Here is a 13,308-nt window from a genome sequence, read left to right as displayed (position 1 = left end):
AGCAATCTCACTCCATTCAGAGTCTGCTATATATAATTTGAACTCAGTAACATATTCTTCAACAGGCTTACGTCCCTGCCTTAGCTTCAGCAGAGAGCTGTTTTTGAGTATCTTCATAGAGAAGACTCATTTCTGTGAAGAATCCTGTAAGAGAACCTAAGATAGGGTCATCATTTTCAAACAGTAGATCTGCCCAAGTTCTAGCTTCACCTCTTAGAAAAGAAATGACTGTCATAACCTTGATTCTTTCTGTGTTGTAGGTCTTAGGTCTCATTAAGAACAATAAGTGGCATGCATTCTTAAATTGCCTGTAAGTTGACCTGTCTCCTGTAAATTTTTCAGGGAGAGAAACCTGTGGCTCTGGGGTATTATCTTTCATCATTTCCTTTAAGCTATCGTTTTGCACCTGTAGATCCCTTAAGCCCTGTGTGAGCTGATTTACTTGTTGAGTTAGGTTATACACCACAGTAGGCAAGTCTGCTGGATCCATATTCTGTTTTTTGGCTAATTAATATGTTAGGTATCTATTTATTTAGGAATTTAAAGTCCTTGAAATTGATATAGCTGCAATAACCTGAATCACAGCTGCAGACTTATGGAGAAGCAGTGAGAGAAGTAAGAGCTGCTGATTTTAGTGAATCAGAATGTTCTTTTAATATTAACTGGTTACAGGAGAGTGTCCTGTGTAGAACTTGTATCAAGAAGAGATATCAGAGATGAGATGGTCTCAAATGATGATAGAATGAAGATTTGCACAATATGACTCAATACTTAATTGCAAGGGAAACTGACTTACTCTGTTTGTGCAGCGTTATACTTGAAGCTGCAGTGACGTCACAGGTGGGCGAGACCGATACACACTGCAGAGAGGAGCAAGCTTGTCAATCTGAGTGACGTAACAAGCAGCGGTGTGAGATAGTTATCTGTTAACCGGTAATAACAATCTTCCAATCGGTCTTACCGGATCCGAAGTAACAACTTGATTGTAGGTAGTTTAGTTCCAATGGCATTAGATCTTGATACTGGCAATACCGAAGGTTTTAACTCTTAGGAGTAAGTGAACAGTCCTTTTCGGTTAGTTTACCGTTGCAGTAACGGAATTAATCTGTAGTGATGAAAGGTGCTGTAATCTGGTGATGCACTGAATAAGTGGAACGTTCTGGAAAGAAGTACACAGCTCCGGTAAGTAGAAATTGTAGTTGCGGTTTAAAACAACTGTAGCAATCCAGGAAAGTTCTTTAGTACAAAAGTCTCTTGCTGATAAAGAAACAAGTTATAGTTTGAACTTTTAGGAGATTGAAGGTAGTTATAAATTCCTTGTAGATATGAAGAGAAAGCTTCTTTAGCGTGTGAGCTGTAGCAATTGCCACATCTAACTGCATTAATTAGCACCTGCTGCTGGGAGAGACAGGCATTTAACAGACAGATTTAAAGGGACATACAGCAGAGAACAGATACCTGACACGCCACCACACGGGACTTATGGCAGACAGTCCCTAAGGTAGAGGGGGCAGTTTCTACTTTAGCAAAGCGGACTACTATCCCTGTCGAGGACAGTTGTGCTTTTTCAGATCCAATGGACAAAAAATTAGAAGGTTACCTTAAGAAAATATTTTGTCAACAAGGTTTTATCCTTCAGCCCCTTGCATGCATTGCCCCTGTCACTGCTGCTGCGGCGTTCTGGTTTGAGTCTCTGGAAGAGGCCTTACAGGTAGCGACTCCATTGGATGACATACTTGGCAAACTTAGGGCACTTAAGCTAGCCAATTCTTTTGTTTCTGATGCCATTGTTCATTTGACTAAACTAACGGCTAAGAATTCTGGTTTTGCTATACAGGCGCAGAGCGCTATGGCTTAAATCATGGTCAACTGACGTGACTTCCAAATCTAAGCTGCTTAACATTCCCTTCAAGGGGCAGACCTTATTCGGGCCTGGTTTGAAGGAGATCATTGCTGATATCACTGGAGGAAAAGGTCATGCCCTTCCTCAGGACAGGTCCAAATCCAGGGCCAAACAGTCTAATTTTTGTGCCTTTCGAAACTTCAAGGCAGGTGCGGCATCAACCTCCTCTAATGCAAGACAAGAGGGAACTGTCGCTCAATCCAAAGCGGTCTGGAGGCCAAACCAGACCTGGAACAAAGGTAAGCAGGCTAAAAAACCTGCTGCTGCCTCTAAGACAGCATGAAGGAACGGCCCCCTATCCGGAAACGGATCTAGTGGGGGGCAGACTTTCACTCTTCGCCCAGGCGTGGGCAAGAGATGGTTAGGATCCCTGGGCGTTGGAAATTATATCCCAGGGATATCTTCTGGACTTCAAAGCTTCTCCCCCAAAAGGGAGATTTCACCTTTCACAATTATCTGCAAACCAGATAAAGAGAGAGGCATTCTTACACTGTGTACGAGACCTCCTAGTTATGGGAGTGATCCATCCAGTTCCAAGCGAGGAACAAGGACAGGGTTTTTACTCAAATCTGTTTGTGGTTCCCAAAAAAGAGGGAACATTCAGACCAATTTTGGATCTAAAGATCTTAAACAAATTCCTCAGAGTTCCATCATTCAAGATGGAAACTATTCGTACCATCTTGCCTATGATCCAGGAGGGTCAATATATGACTACAGTGGATCTAAAGGATGCTTACCTTCACATTCCGATACACAAATATCATCATCGGTTTCTCAGGTTTGCCTTTCTAGACAGGCATTACCAGTTTGTAGCTCTTCCCTTTGGATTAGCTACAGCCCCAATAATTTTTACAAAGGTTCTAGGGTCGCTTCTAGCGGTCCTAAGGCCGCGGGGCATAGCAGTAGCACCTTATTTAGACGACATCCTGATACAGGCGTCAAACTTCCAAATTGCCAAGTCTCATACGGACGTAGTACTGGCATTTCTGAGGTCGCATGGGTGGAAAGTTCTCTATCCCCACTCACGAGAGTTTCCTTCCTAGGGACTCTGATAGATTCTGTAGAAATGAAAATTTACCTGACGGAGTCCAGGTTATCAAAGCTTCTAAATTCCTGCCGGGTTCTTCATTCCATTCCGCACCCTTCGGTGGTTCAGTGTATGGAAGTAATCGGCTTAATGGTAGCGGAAATGGACATAGTGCCGTTTGCACGCTTACATCTCAGACCGCTGCAACTATGCATGCTCAGTCAGTGGAACGGGGATTACACAGATTTGTCCCCTCAACTGAATCTGGACCAGGAGACCAGGGATTCTCTGCTCTGGTGGCTATCTCGGGTCCATCTGTCCAAAGGTATGACCTTTCGCAGGCCAGATTGGACAATTGTAACAACAGATGCCAGCCTATTAGGTTGGGGTGCAGTCTGGAACTCCCTGAAGGCTCAGGGATTGTGGACTCAGGAGGAGTCTCTCCTTCCAATAAATATTCTGGAACTAAGAGCGATATTCAATGCTCTTCAGGCTTGGCCTCAGTTAGCAACTCTGAGGTACATCAGATTTCAGTCGGACAACATCACGACTGTGGCTTACATCAACCATCAAGGGGGAACAAGAAGTTCCCAAGCGATGTTAGAAGTCTCAAAGATAATTCGCTGGGCGGAGTTTCACTCCTGCCACCTATCAGCTATCCATATCCCAGGTGTAGAGAACTGGGAGGCGGATTTTCTAAGTCAACAGACTTTTCATCCGGGGGAGTGGGAACTCCATCCGGAGGTGTTTGCACAAGTGATTCATCGCTGGGGCAAACCAGAACTGGATCTCATGGCATCTCGACAGAACGCCAAGCTTCCTTGTTACGGATCCAGGTCCAGGGACCCCAGGGCGACGCTGATAGATGCTCTAGCAGCGCCCTGGTCTTTCAACCTGGCTTATGTGTTTCCACCGTTTCCTCTGCTCCCTCGACTGATTGCCAAGATCAAGCAGGAGAGAGCATCAGTGATTTTAATAGCGCCTGCGTGGCCACGCAGGACCTGGTATGCAGACCTAGTGGACATGTCATCCTTTCCACCATGGACTCTGCCTCTGAGACAGGACCTTCTACTTCAGGGTCCTTTCCTCCATCCAAATCTAATTTCTCTGAGACTGACTGCATGGAGATTGAACGCTTGATTTTATCAAAGCGTGGCTTCTCCGAGTCAGTCATTGATACCTTAATACAGGCACGAAAGCCTGTCACCAGGAAAATTTACCATAAAATATGGCGTAAATATCTTTATTGGTGTGAATCCAAGGGCTACTCATGGAGTAAGGTCAGGATTCCTAGGATATTATCTTTTCTCCTTAAAGGGACAGATTTCTGCTCTGTGTATTCTTTTACACAAACGTCTGGCAGACGTTCCAGACGTTCAGGCTTTTTGTCAGGCTTTAGTCAGAATCAAGCCTGTGTTTAAACCTGTTGCTCCACCATGGAGCTTAAATTTGGTTCTTAAGGTTCTTCAAGGAATCCCGTTTGAACTTCTTCATTCCATTGATATAAAACTTTTATCTTGGAAAGTCCTTTTTCTGGTAGCTATTTCCTCGGCTCGTAGAGTCTCTGAGTTATCTGCCTTACAATGTGATTCTCCTTATCTGATTTTTCCTTCTGATAAGGTAGTCCTGCGTACCAAACCTGGGTTTTTACCTAAGGTGGTATCTAACAAGAATATCAATCAAGAGATTGTTGTTCCATCCTTGTGTCCTAATCCTTCTTCAAAGAAGGAACGTCTATTACACAATTTGGACGTGGTTCGTGCTTTAAAGTTTTACTTACAAGCTACTAAGGATTTTCGGCAAACATCTGCTTTGTTTGTTGTTTACTCTGGTCAGAGGAGAGGTCAAAAGGCTTCGGCAACCTCTCTTTCTTTTTGGCTAAGAAGCATAATACGCTTAGCCTATGAGACTGCTGGACAGCAGCCCCCTGATAGGATTACAGCTCATTCTACTAGAGCTGTGGCTTCCACTTGGGCCTTTAAAAATGAGGCTTCTGTTGAACAGATTTGCAAGGCGGCGACTTGGTCTTCGCTTCATACTTTTTCAAAATTCTACAAATTTGATACTTTTGCTTCTTCGGAGGCTATTTTTGGGAGAAAGGTTTTACAGGCAGTGGTACCTTCCGTTTAAGTACCTGCCTTGTCCCTCCCTTCATCCGTGTACTTTAGCTTTGGTATTGGTATCCCATAAGTAATGGATGATCCGTGGACTGGATACACCTTACTAGAGAAAACACAATTTATGCTTACCTGATAAATTTATTTCTCTAGTGGTGTATCCAGTCCACGGCCCGCCCTGTCATTTTAAGGCAGGTTATTTTTAAATTTAAACTACAGTCACCACTGCACCCTATGGTTTCTCCTTTCTCTACTTGTTTTCGGTCGAATGACTGGATATGGTAGGAAGGGGAGGAGCTATATAACAGCTTTGCTGTGGGTCCTCTTGCAACTTCCTGTTGGGAATGAGAATATCCCTTAAGTAATGGATGATCCGTGGACTGGATACACCACTAGAGAAATACATTTATCAGGTAAGCATAAATTGGGTTTTTATGTTATGTTTATATACAGCACCCTCAGACAGACAGTATTGTACTGTAATCAGACAGGATATATTTATATGTAATATAATACAGCTTATACATGTAAGTTAAAGGTAGTTTTATATCATGTTTATACACAGCACCCTCAGACAGACAGTACTGTAATCAGACAGGTAATATTTATATGTTATACAATACAGCTTATACATGTAACCTAAAGGTAGTTTTATATCATGTTTATACAGTACATAGCACCCTCAGACACACAGTACAGTACTGTAATTAAACAGGTAATATTTACGTCATAATACAGCTTATACATGTAAGCTAAAGGTAGTTTTATATCATGTTTATACACAGCACACTCAGACACACAGTACAGTACTGTAATCAGACAGGTAATATTTACATGTCATAACCCAGCTTATACATGTAACCTAAAAGTAGTTTTATATCATGTTTATACACAGCACCCTCAGACACACATCAGACAGATAATATTTATATGTTATATAATACAGCTTATACATGTAACCTAAAAGTAGTTTTATATCATGTTTATACATAGCACCCTCAGACACACAGTACAGTAATGTAATCAGACAGGTACTATTTATATGTTATATAATACAGCTTATACATGTAACCTATAAGTAGTTTTATATCATGTTTATACATAGCACCCTCAGACAGTACAGTACTGTAATCAGACAGATAATATTTATATGTAATATAATACAGCTTATACATGTAACTAAAGGTAGTTTTATATCATGTTTATACACAGAACCCTCAGACAGACAGTACTGTAATCAGACAGGTAATATTTATATGTTATACAATACAGCTTATACATGCAACCTATAGGTAGTTTTATATCATGTTTATACACAGCACCCTCAGACAGGCAGACAGTACTGTAATCAGACAGGTAATATTTATATGTTATATAATACAGCTTATAAATGTAACCTAAAGGTAGTTTTATATCATGTTTATACATAGCACACTCAGACACACAGTACAGTACTGTAATCAGACAGGTAATATTTACATGTCATAACCCAGCTTATACATGTAACCTAAAAGTAGTTTTATATCATGTTTATACACAGCACCCTCAGACACACATCAGACAGATAATATTTATATGTTATATAATACAGCTTATACATGTAACCTAAAAGTAGTTTTATATCATGTTTATACATAGCACCCTCAGACACACAGTACAGTAATGTAATCAGACAGGTAATATTTATATGTTATATAATACAGCTTATACATGTAACCTATAAGTAGTTTTATATCATGTTTATACATAGCACCCTCAGACAGTACAGTACTGTAATCAGACAGATAATATTTATATGTAATATAATACAACTTATACATGTAACTAAAGGTAGTTTTATATCATGTTTATACACAGCACCCTCAGACACACAGTACTGTACTGTAATCAGACAGGTAATATTTGTATGTTATATAATACAGCTTATACATGTAACCTAAAGGTAGCTTTATATCATGTTTATACACAGCACCCTCAGACAGACAGTACTGTAATCAGACAGGTAATATTTATATGTTATATAATACAGCTTATACATGTAACCTAAAGGTAGTTTTATATCATGTTTATACATAGCACCCTCAGACAGACAGTACAGTAGTCAGACAGGTAATATTTATATGTTATATAATACAGCTTATACATGTAACCTAAAGGTAGTTTTATATCATGTTTATACACAGTACCCTCAGACAGACAGACAGTACTGTAATCAGACAGGTAATATTTGTATGTTATTATACAGCTTATACATGCAACCTATAGGTAGTTTTATATCATGTTTATACACAGCACCCTTAGACAGACAGTACAGTACTGTAATTAAAGAGGTAATATTTCCATGTCATAATACAACTTATACATGTAACCTAAAGTTAGTTTTATACCATTTGTAATACACTTCTATACAAAGTACCATCAGAAACTGTATTATTTTATATATATATATTTTAAATATTTATTAAAAAGTTTGAATGTCAGAATAAGTTTGGATTTTGAAATTCCAGATTTGGTTATATGTACCTGTAATACAAAGTTATTTTACTATGCAGATTTAAGCACTTTATAATATAGTCCCAAAGTGTTAAGTGTTTTTTTTTTATGAATGTCAGCATTTTTATCATCTCTTCATACCATAGTTTAAGAAATATGTCTATAAGTGACTATTTAGGGTCAGTTGCTATGTTGGATTTAATTCTTTTTAACCTTTGATCTTTGTCAACTTGTTACATATATAGTAATTATGATAAATATCTATAATAAATGCAATATTTATTTGTATTTGATGTAGATGCTCTGAGGAATTGTTTGCCTCACTGAAAGGGACATTATACTGTAAAACTGGGACATTATACTGTAAAACTGGTTTCCTCTTAATGTGTTTCCAATGACAGGTTATAGTAGCTGCAAAATATAAAATGTTTGGGAAATTTTGGGTTTATTTTTGTATAAGAAATAGCTGTTTTTGTTGATTGAAGCCTCAATCCATTGTTCTCAAAACCATGCCTATATATAGGGCCAGATTACAAGTGGAGCGGTAAATCTGATTGCAAATTCTTAAGTGCGATAAGCCAACAAATATGAATATTTCACATTCCAATGTTCTTCACATAGCAGAGTTCTATTTATTCATAAATACATATTTCTACATATCTGATGGTATTGTTGGTACAATATATATCTATTCCTATATATAGATGATTATATATAGATATATATACAGATATATATATATATATACATACTGTGTGTATATATATATATATATATATATATATATATATATATATATATATATATATATAGGAATATCTATTTTAAATTATATGTGCAGAACATTGGAATATGAAATATTTACAGTAAATACACACATAGGGGTCAATTTATCAAGCTCCATATGGAGCTTAATGCCCCGTGTTTACGGTGAGCCTTCAGGCTCGCCGGAAACAGAAGTTATGAAGCAGGGGTCTAAGGACCGCTGCTCCATAACCTGTCCACCTGCTCTGAGGCGGCGGACAGAAATCAAACCGATCAAATACGATCAGGTTGATTGATACCCCCTGCTAGCGCCCAATTAGCTGTGAATCTGCAGGGGGCGGCATTGCACCAGCAGTTTGCGTATGCTGTCAGCATTTATCGATGTGCAGCAGACATGATATGCTACATCGTATCATATCTGCTCGCACATTAATAAATTAACCCCTATAACACTTTATTAAATTTAAATATTGCTTAAATATGCTTTTACTTGTTTCCATCTACTTGACAATGCACACACACACACACATATATATATATCCCCATCACCCCAAGTCCGCTGCCTAGGAGTTACACTCAACTCCAATCTGTCCTTCATACCCTACATCCAATCGCTCTCTTCATCCTGTCGCAACCACCTACACAATATCTCCAAAATTCGTCCTTTTCTGAGTGCTGAAACTACTAAACAGCTTATCCATTCCCTAGTAATTTCCCGGCTTGACTACTGTAACAACCTACTAACTGGCCTTCCTCTCTCCCACCTCTCCCCCCTTCAATCCATCCTAAATGCCTCTGCTAGGCTAATTCACCTCTGCCAACGTTCTGTATCTGCCTCACCCCTCTGTGAGTCCCTTCACTGGCTCCCCATTCACAGCAGAATTAAATTCAAAATTCTCACCCTGACCTAAAAAGCCCTTACCAATGCAGCCCCCCCATACCTGTCCTCACTCATCAACAAATATACTCCAGCCCGTCCCCTAAGATCCAACAACGATCTACTCCTTGCCTCTTCTACCATCACCTCCTCTCATGCTAGACTACAGGACTTCTCTTGTGCGGCACCAACCCTCTGGAACGCACTTCCTCGAGCTGTCAAACTTTCCCCCAACCTCTCCTCCTTAAAACGCTCCCTAAAGACCTTCTTGTTCAGGGAAGCCTATAACCAAATCAGTAACTAATGAATTCCACTTGCCTAATAGTTGCCCTCTAACTTCACACTAACATCATTCCCACCTTTTGCAGTCCCCACCTCCTGTTTCTCACCCTCCTACCCATTTAGATTGTAAGTTCCCACGGGAACAGGGCTCCCCATTCCTCCTGTATTTGTTTGTTAAATTTTGTCTGGTGTCTCATATTGTACTGTCCTTTTATCTTTGTTACCTATGAACAGCGCTGTGGAATCTGTTGGCGCTTTATAAATAAAGAATAATAATAATAATAATATGTCTTTATATGTATAACTATGTATTTCTGTGTTTATGTGTATTTATGTCTTTAAATACATATATACACATATAAATACATAAATACAAATGTACACACATATAAACATATATTTATATATATACACATACATATTTAGACATGTATATTTATGTATCTCAAAGTTAAAATCTTTTATTTTCTGACACCTGAGACCTCATATCTTTGAACTCATAACTTTTTGTGCAATATTTTTTTTTTTAGTAATTTTGATTAGATGTTCTTATTATGAGTGTAACTGTACTTTTCAATGTATTGATGTGTTTTGTGACTTTTTTTTGTTTCGCAAAACAATTCCTCGGCGCTTTGAGTTCACAGTAATCATTCTTGCGTAAAACGCGATTGTGCTCATACGTTCGCATTTACTTTCAACTAGTAATATGAGCACTACATCCGACGTGCACGTAACAGCCCTCCTAATCTTAATACATGAAAGCCTCCTTATGTTATCTCTCTGACTTGCACAATGGTAAATACATAGAGAGAGGGATCGCAAAGGAAAATGTTATTACTTATCTCTTCCACTTCCCATTAGGAACTTGAATGTTGCCTCTCGTGTACATAGCCTTTCTATACAGAAGGATTTTTATTTTCAGTATAGGTGGTGGTTTTAACAGGCAGAGGCAGATATTTTAAAAGATAAAATATAGATAAAGAGATATTTATAAACAATTGTATGCACTCTATCATTTAAAGCAAATAATTGGGAACACATTAAAGCATAGAAAAAAAATTACAGCATAATGCAACCTTTAATGCTTGTGTTAAAAAAAAATGTTGGAACTATTTGATCAGCGAACCACGTTTAACATCTCAGCAACATACACAATTATTTCTTTCTCCATTCATTAAAGGGACATTAAAAGTTAATGGGCGTTAACATTAAACTTAAACAATTCAGAGCAAACAATTATAAAAAAAAAGAACTTATATGATAACATTTACTTTTTTCTTTTGGTATCCTTTTTTAAACTTAGCTCATTCCATAAGAGCATACTGAGTTAGGTTCTGAAGCGTGCATATATATATATATATATATATATATATATATTTTATTCCATGTTCTATCTGAATCATGAAAGTTTGATTTTGACTCAGTGTCCCTTTTGAGTATTTTTTCTTTGTCGTATCTAAAAGAGACCAAAAAGACTGAACTTGAAAACCTTTTCTGCTTGCGGGGGTATGTTACTGTTCATCTATCTATCTATCTATCTATCTATCTATCTATCTATCTATCTGATATGGTATAACCCGGATATCAAGGGTTAATACCTGATGAAAGATGCCCTGAATACGGGATCAGAAACACACAAATCCAGTTAATTCCCCCCAAACATGAGACCAAGCTCCATCTTGAGGGTAAAACAGAATGTGTTTTATTGAGGGCTATATGCCCAGTATTTATGCAGGTCTCCCACCTGGTTGACACTCCCTAGGTGGGGGATTGGAAGAGTATAATACATTAGATAGAGGGAAGACGCCCTTTTACAGGATACAATAGAATTACATTACTTAACCAAATAAACAATTAAACACAAGAAAACAAGGGAGTCCTTCTTGACACCTGGCAGTCTGATTAAACAATGTGAACGCTTATCACTTAAACTTAATTACAGTAAACAATAGCTGATGTCGGGAAACCTGTTTTCAGAAAATAGTTTCTCAAAGCTGAACAAAGTTAACCCTTCTAGTACTGACAGAGGGGTCTGTCACACGGCTCCCTCCTGGTGGGACACTCCGGTGCAGCTTGTCTAGCAGAGATTCCCGTTCTAAACGTGCTTTTTCCTCTGCGCTCCTCTTCTCTCCCGCTAGCACTGTTACGTGATTGTTTAACGTGACCATTTCATCCTCTACTTGACTCTTCTCCTTCATCACTGCGTTGTAACGGGACTTCCACGTATCAATAGTGGATAGAGATTTACTGAGCTCAGCATCCTGGGGCTTAGCAGCAGGTGGGTCGGTCTTTGTGGCACAGGTCTGGGCACGGGTAGTCACAGGGTTAACATCGGCGGGACCCATGGGAGCGTAGGCAGAAACAAGGGGGGCCAAGTCATTTCCAAGGAGAACATCAGCTGGTAAGTCCTTCATGACCCCCACATTCACATGTCTAGAGCCCACTCCCCAATCCAAATGTACCCGGGCAACAGGTAGGCGGAACAAAGCGCCCCCTGCTACCCTCACAGCCACAGTGTCTCTGGTGTGCTGGTTCTCAGACACCAAGTTCTTTTGGAGCAAGGTCATGGTAGCACCAGTATCCCCTAGACCACTGACCTCCTTCCCATTCACTTTAACCAGTTGCCGGTGCTGTTGCCGGTTATCCCGGTGGTCAGCTTGCACGAGGTCTGTTTCATGTAGGATGCCCCAGCATTCTTCCTCCTCTACGCAGTGGGCAGCAGGCTGAGGGTTACGTGGGTTTCCGCCGGCGGGTCTCCTCCAGGACTGTGCTTGGTTCGCTGTGTTTACGGGACACTCTGGTATCTTGTGCCCTAGTTGCTTAAATCCAAAGCACCGAATAGGTTGTGAGTAGCCCCGTGAGTTGAACCGGGCTGTCTGAGGATAGTTCGTGGCTGGAGGCGGTGTGGTAGAGTGGTGCACCGGGGGTTGGTAACTGGTAGCTGCTGGGGTGACTGTGGGTCGGTACTCCACTCTGGCAGGGGTAGCAGTGTCCAGTTTGCGGGCATCCGTATACTCATCTGCCAGGCGAGCAGCTTCATGCAGGGTGGAGGGTTTACGGTCCCGAACCCACTCTCTAACTCCTGCTGATAACTTGTCAAAGCAATGTTCCAACAGGAGTAGCTGCAGCACCTCTTCCCCAGATACGGCTTGGCACCCTGCCATCCAGTGAGCTGCTGTGCGGTGCACCTTACATGCCCACTCTTAGGAATCTCCAGCTAGTTTAACAGTGTCTCTGAACTGCCTCCTGTATGCCTCCGGTGTAATCGCATACCTGGAGAGCAGTGCCTCTTTTACAGCATTATAATCCCCGACTTCCTCATCCAAAATGGCCTGAAAAGCTGGCCCGGCCGGATAATTTTCCGGATAATATCGTGACCCAGTCCTCTGCGGGTACCTTGTGTAGGGCACATTGCCTCTCAAAATCCGCAAGGTACCCATCAATCTCTCCTTCTGTTTCCAGGAAGGTTTTAAAAGCTGCAAAATGTACTTTTCTTTTTTCCACTGGGGTTGCGGTGACTGCTGCAGCGCCGCTTTGGCAAAGTAGGTTGGCCTCCACAGCTGCTATGACCCGGTCAATAATTTCGGCAGACGGGTTGGGGCCATAATGTGCCAGTCTTATTTTAACCGCCCGGTCAAAGCTTGCTTCTTCGGGGGTTCTGTCTGATATGCTGGGCACATTGGTTCCTTCGGGCCCTGGTACTCCATCCATCTCGGTCAGTATTGTAATAATCTCCCTCTTCCTGAGGTTACTGGCTTGTTGGCCCCTTTGTTCTAGCAGGTCTTTAAGGGTGTCTCTTTTCAGCCTTTCATACAGTATTCCCATTAGGTCCGGATGTGTACTT

The 13,308-nt window shown here is 40.4% G+C and overlaps 1 protein-coding gene across 1 annotated transcript in view; it reads left to right on the top strand.

Annotated features, from left to right (window-relative positions):
* The window catches only part of LOC128640925 (interleukin-12 receptor subunit beta-2-like), a 186,073-nt gene that overhangs the window by 28,159 nt on the left and 144,606 nt on the right, over positions 1 to 13,308 (top strand). The gene's annotated exons all lie outside the window — the stretch shown is intronic.

This window comes from Bombina bombina, chromosome 10 (genome assembly GCF_027579735.1).
Source record: "Bombina bombina isolate aBomBom1 chromosome 10, aBomBom1.pri, whole genome shotgun sequence".
NCBI lineage: Eukaryota > Metazoa > Chordata > Amphibia > Anura > Bombinatoridae > Bombina > Bombina bombina.
Note: the sequence above shows the minus strand (reverse complement) of the source record. Positions and strands in the feature narration are given on the sequence as shown.